The sequence below is a fragment of the Neofelis nebulosa genome, chromosome 17, assembly GCF_028018385.1.
Source record: "Neofelis nebulosa isolate mNeoNeb1 chromosome 17, mNeoNeb1.pri, whole genome shotgun sequence".
Lineage (NCBI taxonomy): Eukaryota > Metazoa > Chordata > Mammalia > Carnivora > Felidae > Neofelis > Neofelis nebulosa.
In genome coordinates, this window is record NC_080798.1 from 46,535,088 (window position 1) to 46,545,315 (window position 10,228).

At 42.0% G+C, this 10,228-nt stretch overlaps 1 long non-coding RNA gene across 2 annotated transcripts; it reads right to left on the bottom strand.

The window, feature by feature from the left end:
• Positions 1–3,178: 3,178 nt before the first annotated feature.
• LOC131499160 (uncharacterized) lies at positions 3,179–9,947 on the bottom strand. 2 transcript variants are annotated; one of them, XR_009255749.1, is made up of 4 exons: positions 9,061–9,947; positions 8,278–8,448; positions 5,823–5,957; positions 3,179–4,007 (listed from the first exon to the last, which is right to left on the bottom strand). It is a non-coding gene; the product is annotated as an uncharacterized LOC131499160 (long non-coding RNA). The 2 variants fall into 2 exon arrangements; XR_009255748.1 differs by having other exon boundaries at positions 3,179–5,957.
• Between the last annotated feature and the right edge of the window lie 281 nt (positions 9,948–10,228).

A 10,228-nucleotide genomic window follows, 5' to 3' on the forward strand; every position in this document is an offset into this window, starting at 1 on the left:
TGAAGCAAAACCCTCATGAAAGCTATTCACAGTTTAGCATTTACCGTCATACAGAAATGTCAATTTCATCTAACAAAGAGAATATTAGGGGCATGTTCAATATAAAATGCAAATATAATAGCTTAGTAGGCTGGTTAAGTCAGCTGTGTTTCACTTAAACCTATTACCTTGGCAGATTAAATACAGTTCCAGACCTTTTGCAAGAAGGATATTCTGATGAAGTTACATCTTATACAAGCTTTTGAGACTGTTCCATATGAGTAGAATGAGGACCAAAATTAGTAAGGAATAAGGACGAATGGGACACAGCCATGGAGAAATAGGAGGATCTTGCCCTGCAAACCTTCCAATACCCACTAAGAAATATTGTTATTTGCTCAAGGATAATTATGAATAATTCATAGCAGAGATTAATCTCTCATGTGATAAAATAGGTAAGGATACCCCAATCTTTCCAGGCCTGCCTAACTACTTCCAAATTTTGATACTTACTTGTATAACCCAACTCATCTAAGTAGAGGTTGGGACCACCCTGTCTTGTGATGCTGGCTGTACCTTGGTGTTTCTGCAGCCATGTGAGGCACCTAGCTCCCTTAGCTGAAACTCCACAATAGTAGACCCCTCTCTTGTGTCAAACACTTCAGACTCTGACCTCATCTTCACCTCCAGGACTCATGGGCACATCATGCCTTGTTTTACCGTTACCACATCCTGCTGGATATAACTTCTTACTTGAATGCCACATAATCCATCATTCCATGGCACCGCCCAGTTTCTGGACTGTGGACAGTTGGACTGTGGACTGTGGACAGTTTCTAGGACTACCTTTTCTCATCTCCCACCCTACACCTCCACACCAATGAAAAAGTTGCTGGCTCCTAGAATAGCCCACTTAATGCCTGTACTCAATAAGACAGGCTTGGTGGAAATTAACCAGCCCCATCCAGTTTGCCCAGCCAAGTTCTCTCATCCCTTCATTGCATGATCATTTATAAGCTTTGGGGTTTTAATATCAGGTGGCATTTCCCTGGGGGCTCTTCCAAAGTAGCATCTTGCAAATTACTGCAGAGAACTACAAAATAATTGATCGCTTTTTAAAAGAGCATTCCCTCTGTAGATTCTACAATCATTTTTGCTTTGTATTACATTAATATACTGTGAATATTATCTGTTCATAGATATATGTGTATATATATGTTTTCTTCACATACATATATGATTTCTTCATATATATATGATTTCTTTACATATATATACACACACATATCTATATGTGTGTGTATGTGTATATAGATATAGATATAGTCAAAAATATGAAGAAATCATGCTCAATGATTCCTGTTCTAAAAACTCTACTTGGCTGTTGCTATTAGCTCCAAGTGTTTCTGCCAAAGAAGATACCGGTCCACAGAGCAATGGTTATCAGCCTAGTGGTTAAGGAAGAAGGGGTGGCAGACAGATAGTTGTAGTAGGTTCTATAAGGGAAATGTGGGTATAGAGGACTTTACTGAATAGTTGTGAACCAGACTTCAGAGAGCTGCATTTTCCTTTTGATTCTGCCCTAACTAGCTGTGGAATGCTACACTAGTTAATCCTGTTCGGCCAATGTTCTCCTCTGTGCATTGTGGAAGTTGCCCTAGAGCAGCTCTTTCAACTCCAGTCTTCCATGTTTCCATGAATGTGTATTACCTAGAAGTCAGGGCAGATGACTAATTAGGAATCTACAAAATTATAACAAAAGCAACAATTCCCAATTCCCATTTTCATAGTACCTTTCTGCCTAACTTCAAGCTGAGCACTTTACATACATTTATCTCATTTAATCCTCACAGTCATTCCTGGAGGTTGGTATCATGGTCCCCATTTCCCAGAAGAGGGAACAGCTCTCAAGGCAGTTATCCAATTCCATTAGGATGGCAGCAAGCATATATAACAGAGCAGAAATTCCAATCCTGCTGGAATCAACTCCAAGCTCACTTGTAGTGAGACATAGTAAGAAGTTCCAGAGGCTCTTGTCATCACTCCAGTTATCTGAAATCCTGCTATGCTTTACACTCTAAATTCCTGATTTACCCCTTTTCCTGACTTCTAAAACACATGTGTGTCTGTGCCTCTGGCTTGTGTGAAAGGGTAACATAGTGTTTAGAATGCTTCATCCATTCTTTGCAACCAGATGGAAATCAATAAGAAAACAGCAAAAAATGAACTTCTGAGCAGCTGTTTGCAAAATGAAATGTAAGTGAAGATATGACCCAAAGAGGGCACGATTTAGCTCCAAAGAATAGCTTTTTAAGACAGTCATATAAAATCCTCTTCATGTAGGCAAAGAAGCCTAACATGAGTCAATTGTAATTTTGCTGAGGCCACCTTTAAATCATAAACCTTAAGCGGGTAAAGGTGACAGTGGGAGACTTCACCTAGTTGGAGATGGAGTCTAAATGATTGCCCAGCCTTTGCATCTCATTGCAACAAACCAGTTTTGTTTCTTTGAGTAAAATGCACCATCCCACCCCCAACAATCAACTTCTAGTGAGTGGCAATTATTTATGTGAAGAGTTCCAAGAAAGTGAAGGTGATCCTTTTCCAGAATGAAGTTTTGTACAAATTAAAGAATGAACTCCAAAGTCAGAATTGCACTGTGAACAAGGTCATCATCGTCTCTACTTAGAAATAAGCAAAAGCTCTAATGTTTTATCCATATATTCTGGTAGTACAATCAATCTTCATTCATAGGCTCGGTACTTAAAAATTCACCTACTCCAAGTTATTTGTAATGCAGCAGTACTTACAGTGTTTTGATGGTCATTTGTGGACATGTACAGAGGGGCAAAAATAGAGAGTAAGTACTTCAATAGGCACATTCCCAGCCGAGTTTGAATGAAGCAATACTCTGCCTTCTTGTTTCAATTCTCATACTGTAGACAGGTGTTTTATTCCCTGTTTATTTAGTGCTACATCTTTCACATTTTGTACTTTTGGTTCACTGTTTAAAATGGCTCCCAATAATGCAAAAGTGTGGTCTGGTGTTATTAAGTATGAGCAGGCTATGCTGTGACTTACAGACAGAACACATGTATTAGATAAGTTTCAATCAGGCAAAGAGTTATAATGATATTGGCCATGAATTCAATACTAATGAATCAGCAATATATATTAAATAAGATGTCTTTAAACAAAACACACTTAAAACAAGGTTATGTATTGATCACTTAACAAAAATATGATGACCAGAGGTTCAAAGGAACCTAACCGTATATTTCTCCTAGGAGCAATAGTTCAGTATTTGCTAATTCAAAGTCTTTGTTGGCTTTATAGAATATAACTACCATAAATAATGAGAATTGGCTGTATTTGCAAATGTAGGAATTCCTAATGATGTCATGAGCTATTTCATGGGACTGTCAAGGTACTATGGTACTAATAATTTCATGCCATTTTCTGCTTTGTGGAAGATGGACACTTAAAAAGCCATCCTGATTCTTCCTTCTATGGTAGACAGTTTTTCCTGCTGTTCAATTCAACCAGTATTAACTGAATGTACTAGAATATACTGCTATTGGAAGATATGCAAAAGAAGCATTCAGCAGTCTTGACCTCAAGGGATTTCACCTTTGTTAGAAAGACTAGGCTTAAAGTGGCAGATGTAGCCAGGTCCAAAGGAAGGTAGACACATCTTAGAAATGGCAGGGAGAACAACGAGCTCCCTGAGGCATAACCTAAGGGAAACAGGCTATTTTTCTAATAGTAACCTTGAACTGTTAATTTAGTGTTTCCTCCAGGAACTCCACAAAGGAAGTTCAGCTTTAGCCAAAGCTTCTAATTAACTCCAAAGTTTCTACCACATCAGCACACACCTCAAGACCACCCCAGCATTCATTTCTCACCTGACAGAAGTCAAAAAACTGATGTAAGTGAGAACTGCACCATAGGAAATCTTTTTTCCACCATGAGAAATGGTTGCTGTATTTCCCTCAGTTTGATTATTTGGGGGACCTGTAATTTGACAGCTCAAAAAAACAGCATTTATGATACTCAGAATAAAAACAGTAATGTTAATATATTAAGCATCCAGTATACACCAGAACCTGTGCTGGGTTCTGGGAACACAGGGATAAAAGTCACAGTCTCTACCTTTAAGTGTCTCACAGTCAAATAGGAGAACCTGATTACTATGCCAGTGGGGTAAATGCTGTGGAACAGCGGGCAGGGGTATAGGGCTTGTGGCAGCATATAATCCGTAGTAGGAGTCTTGGGTGGGGTGGGGAGGTGTATTGCTTCTTGCTGGAACAGAACCATGAAGGTGAAGGAATTGGCCAAATGAAAAAAAGTAGAGGTGAACATTCCATGAGGCAGGAACATTTTATGAAACCCTAGAGGCATAAAAGAGCTATGAGTATTCTGTGACCTGTAATATAGGGTGAGAAATGGAAGAATTTTAAGAAAGAAGGCTGGGAAGATGCAAGGCCCTGATCATGAGGAGCCTTGAAGACCAAGTTAGAAAGAGTCCACTGAAGGTTCACAGAGGCAAGCAAAATGGTCATATTTGCATGTTCTATAGATGAGTTAGAAGTAGTACAGAGAATGCATTGTGGGCTGGGCTCGTCTGAGAATGAAGAGAACAGCTGGGCTATTAGAAAGCCACTGGGAAAATAAACCAAGAGAGGAGCAATCAGAATTTAGTGAAAATGAGTGGTTAGAGAGAAATTAAGAAAGTAGCATTGAAAGAACTCAAAGAGCAGTTGGCAGTGAGAGGGGTGAAGGAAAAGGGATCCAGAAGGAGAAGGTTTGGGGATGATGGTAAGTTTAGAGGGTATTGAGTTAGGAGTGCCCGAGGAGATGTCAGCAGGCAGCCAGATATCCAGAGCTGAGTTCAGGAGAGTGGTTTGGGCTGGAGACGAGAATTTGATGATTAGTTTAGAGATGACTATTGAAATCAAGGGTTTACATTTACACAAGGCAGTTGAGAATAGAGGAGAACCACAGAAACCACTTGGGGGAACACTAATATTAAAGGGATTAAAAAGGAAGAATAAGTCTGAGATGAAGCAGCCATAAATAAAGGAGCAAATCTAGCATAGCATCGTATCAGATAGGTAAGAAGACAAGAGTGTCATGGAGGAGGGAGTGGTCAAGAGACTGTAACTATGGGGAAGGAAAGTACAATTGAATTGGTCATTAATGACCTGAGGTAGTTTTAATGGGGAGTAGAAATGGAAGCAAAGTGCTTTGTTAGAGATGCAAAAGAAAGCAAAGAGCTAAAAACAGGGCAAATGTAGACTGGCTGTGGATAAACCTGACTTTCAAGGGAACAAGGGAGCAGAGCGGGGGGCGCAGATAAGAGAAAGTGAAAAGTTAAAGAAGGTTTCTGCCATTGCCAGTTGAAACTTAGCCCTGGTTCTTAACTGCTGGCAGGGTATAAGGAGCATTTTCAAATTGCACATGACTACAAATTACACAGATTACAAAATGAGAACCTCATAGTGAGGGAGTAAGGGTGGGGAGGATGAGAGAGGATCAAGAATAGAGGAAGCCTTGGGTAAGGGGTTCTGAAGAGGATATTTCTAGAAGAATCTATGAAGAATAATGAAACAGCATGAGGCTAAGACTCAGAATCCGTGAATGCCTCTTACCAGCTTCCAACTTGATGCAGTTTCGTCATCTCCCAGAGCCTGAATATCCTCACATGCAAAACAAGCTAAATACAATCTGCCTTGCTGGGTTGTAGTGAGAATTAAACAGGATAATACGCATGAAGAACACCTTGGAAATTGGAAGGCCCTATTGTACTTGTGAGAGAGGGGGGCCTCCTTGCTGCCCGTTACCATCTGCTGAGATGCCTTTTCCTGCTGAAGTTATATCAGGTGCCATGGGAAAAATTTCTTCCAAACTACGTGCAGGATCTCTCTTCTGGGGATTTCTATCTTTTTTTTTTTCTTACCCACTTGAGATGTAGAGTTCTGTGGATGAATAAGAGGGAAAAAAAAATTAATTGTTTTTAAACGTTAACATAGCACTCACTAATCACTAATGGTAACAACAGGTGGAAATAAATATGAAAATATGCAAACACATTTCTTTCTAGGTATTTAATCTTCCCAGCCATGACCTTTGTAAGAAAAAAATCTTGGTGGAGATCACTACCTTAGAAAAAGATAGCATTATACCATGACTGCTAAGATGCCAGGGACCACAAGGCAAGTAAGCCAGGCACACATCCATTTCCTTCCCCTCTTTATTGTTTTAAATTAGCAGTTCCCTCTTGGTCCAACAGAATATACCCTCCTACTGATGTGTGCCATATAGTTGCTAATATGTATATATATTATAAATGAAATAAAATAAAGTATTTCACAGAAAGCCTGGGCATTAGGAAAATATAATGTAAAATAAAATAAAACAAAAATACATAGGTGCTGGGTATTTTAAACTAAAGCAAATATTGTAAAGTGGCATGCTGTGGACCAAGACCATCCTCAAAAATATTTTTTGTTTGACCCATGGATTATTTAAAACACACACACACAACTGGAGCCAGTATTTCAAAATCAATATAGTTATATTTAAACATCCCAATATCTACCACCTCTTAGAACATCGGAAGATTAGGCAACACAAAGCGTGGCTTTTATAGCCCTAAATAGAAGTGAGCGGCTCTGTCTCCAGTTCATCCCAAGTTCCACTCCTCCCTCTTGCCTCCTCGGGCTGGGGCCCACAGGTCATCCTGAAGTATGTCAGACAGTATGACCCCTGTTATAAGTCAGACCACTGGTACACTACAATGGAAGAGAAGATGTTTGTCCAAGGATAAAGTGGCTAAAAGATGGAAAAAGGAAACAAACTTTTCCCATCCCAGATACTTGGTGGGAAGTGCCTGAATCTTAGCTCTTAAACAACATTCCATCTACTTTACCATGGGGCTCTGCAGAAGTACAAGTCAAATCTTCCTTGTGAGTTTTTCTGTATGCTAGAGATTAAAATAAAAGCAACTACTTCCTTTGGGATAAGTCTAATGTGTAGCCCAAGAGAAAAATTCGTATTACTTCAGAAGCTGAGACAGTTCGCCAAAAGATCCCAAGAGGCTCTCTCTTCCTACCCTCAAAAGGTCAAGAAAATTTGATAACCTGTGATGAAGTGGAAAGACATCTGGTAGACCACACTTTAGAGTTAGGAAGATAAAGCTCATACGTTTTATTCATACAGATGTACTGGCCGTGGCTGGTGTTTGCCACAGAGAAGAAATTCCCAAGCATTGCGTTCTTGGGCTCTCGTCAAGTGGTCTGTTGTCTGTGGAATTTCCTATCCTCCAGCCCCAGAGCAGAAAGCAAACCCCCCCACACACCAGCTTTGGCCGTCATGAGGTTTAAAGAGGATCATTTGTTTTCATTACAGCCCCTTGAAGCCCTTCCTTCCCTCCTCATTAATGAATTTCCAGTCTTTCATCAAAAAACAAAAACAAAAAAACAAACACAAAAAAGGACCTGACAGAGGACATGGTTAAGTGGCTGGCGCGCATGGCGATGCCGGCTTTAAAGAGAGTAGACGGCCATTTACTGATCGCAAGGAGGGGTTGACATCTTTGGTTAGTATGCTAATTTCGTCTCCTGCATTTAACATTCAGATCAGGTCTGTACAGGCCCTCCAGAGCAGCAGAGTCCGGGGATGGGTGGCTGTCTGCCTTGCAGCATTGAGCATTCTCGGCATGAATTGCATAAATGCCCAAACACTGTCTGCTCCGACTTTATTCTCTTTTCCTCCCTCTCCGAGAGAGACACAGACACAGAGCCACACACATGCAAGCACACACTACATGTAATGCCATCCCACTCTCACACACACACACACACACACACACAGTATAGACACAGGTCTCTATGAATGCTGAAGAAATGCAACACAAGGTGCCCAAGTCATCCACGACTGGCTTAATTCCTCCTCCTCTGGATTTCCAAGGCACACTTCTGCAGGATATATTTCTCCTACTCAAGAAACTTGCAATGTATGGGGGAGTCCGAATTTAAAAAGCAACATGGAGAATAAAATCCCAGTCAGAAGGGGGACATCTTATCTATTGACCTTCCAGTCTCAGAAATCCTTTCAATAAAAAAAAAAAAGCCCCAATTCCATTCAGGTGAAAGAGAACCAGATAGCTCAGTTAAATGAACACCCAGAAATAAAAGAAGATCCAGCTCATTTTATTCCTCGGGGTCTCCACTTTGTCATTTGTGTTTGGAACCCTGTATTAAGAAAAGTCCTACTCATGACTGGTTTTGGACTCACCATGCCACAGCTGGGTGACAACAGAAGAGGAACCCCAAACTAGCTCCCGCATGGTGGTTCAAATGGCAAAAGACAATCACCTGGCACCATCGCCAGAAGCCCAGTCTACGGAAAACCGAATCTCCTCAACCTCCTTTTTCCAGGATATTTTTGTAACATTGCAGCAGCTTCCTGGAGACAAGCAGAGAATCGGCAGCTCCTATTATCAGAAGGCACATTTAGGGGTTGCTTTTAATAAACCGAAGCAATTTTGAGCATGCAGGAGCTCCAATTAAAAGGAAAGGACAGGTTGGTTTTTACTGTTTTGTTTTCTTAAAGTATGACATAACTGTGTAACCTGGAATGCTGTGGTTCCTTCCTCTGGACACCCTGGTGGTCCCTGGTCCTGTCCCCTGGTGCCCACACAGGATTTCACATTGGCTGAGGAACACCAGGCAATTCCTGTCCGAGCCTCCGACAGGGAGCAAGGGGTGTTTCCTCTGAGCTGCAGACTTGATTTGCCTCGATTTTTTTTTTTTTTTTGGCTCTGGTCCAAGATGTTTTCCTGTCATCATTTCACTGTCTTTTCCAGTAATCCCTTTTTTAAACATTGCCAACAATTAGTCGATTTATCTCCTCCACCACCACCACCACCACCACCATCACCACCACCCCCACCTCCATATCCAGGCAAACACACATTCCACTAAGCCCCATCACTGTCTTGTTTCGCCTTCAAGTATAAGAAATTACAGCTTCTCATTAGCTGGAGAGCACGTTTGGAACGGCTTTGTGTTTACTCACTTAGCAAGTGATGCTGGCCTTTTTAATTATTCTCCCTCCGCGTGCCATCAGAGAGCGGCAAGCTGTTCCAGTCGAACCAAGCGACTGCATATCCTCCACAAGGCAGTTGGAAGTAATCGTGTTTTACCTCGCTGCTGCTGCTTTCTTCCTGTCCTTGTCAGCAAGCCAAGGAATCCCCCCAAAGCTCTTACGTAGGAGATACCAAAACTGTGAGTCACTTCTCACTCCCAGAGCCGAGGGAGTCCGCTGCACGGTGCACGGAGCAGCAGACCACGATGGGGGCTTCCTCCAAGCCACCGAGATCCCTGGAACCAGGTGCCCATCATCACTTGGTTTTTCTTGCTGTTGCTCCCTCTTTCTCTTCCACCCTTGTCCACTCCTTCATTTCCCAGTGCCTTCCTCGTTTCCTCTTCCTTTCTGTGTCGCCGACAGCCGCAGACCCAGCAAGAGCTGGGTCCCTCTCGCCTTCTGTTATTTTTTTTTTTTTTCCCCTGCAGCAGGCTTTGGCTGCTACCTCTGCGAGCCGGATCACCAAAGACACACGACTCACTCACAATGAATAATCAATACAGATATTGATCTGCGGAAAATGTTTGTAAATTCCTGAAAGGGAATCAGGAGCAGGGGGCAGGGAGGCTCGTGGGGGACGACGCTGGAGGGCTCGTGGCGGTAGGCAGCAGAACTTCATTTGGATCCCAAGTCTTAACGGCTCCGAGGTGACGGTACCGGAATGCGTGCGGTCGAGGGTGTGCGCGTGTGAGTGCGCGTGTGACGAGGGTGTTGTGCATTCTCCTTTCTCTACAGCTGCTTTCCCCAAAGAATCAAGAGCCAAATGGTCGGGAGCCCCCGTCAGTGCCATGTCTTGGCTGCGGGCCAGCACTGTTTTGTTTTCATTATCACACGCTACTTTGCAATTTGCATAAATACAGGGTTATTTTTTATCGTGTCGCCCAAAAGATAGGGAAAAAAAATAGAAGTCTTTGTTGTGTGCAAGAGGGGCTTGCTGCCTACTCATCATGGCTAAGGATTTAGTGTATGTAGAGGGCTCCAGAAGAAATGCGGCCAAAGAAGTGGAAATCACAGAAAAGAAGGCAGGAGAGACAAAAAGAGGACTTTAAAGAGAGAACTGCAGGCCACTCAGCTTGGTGGAACCAAATATTAGGGATAC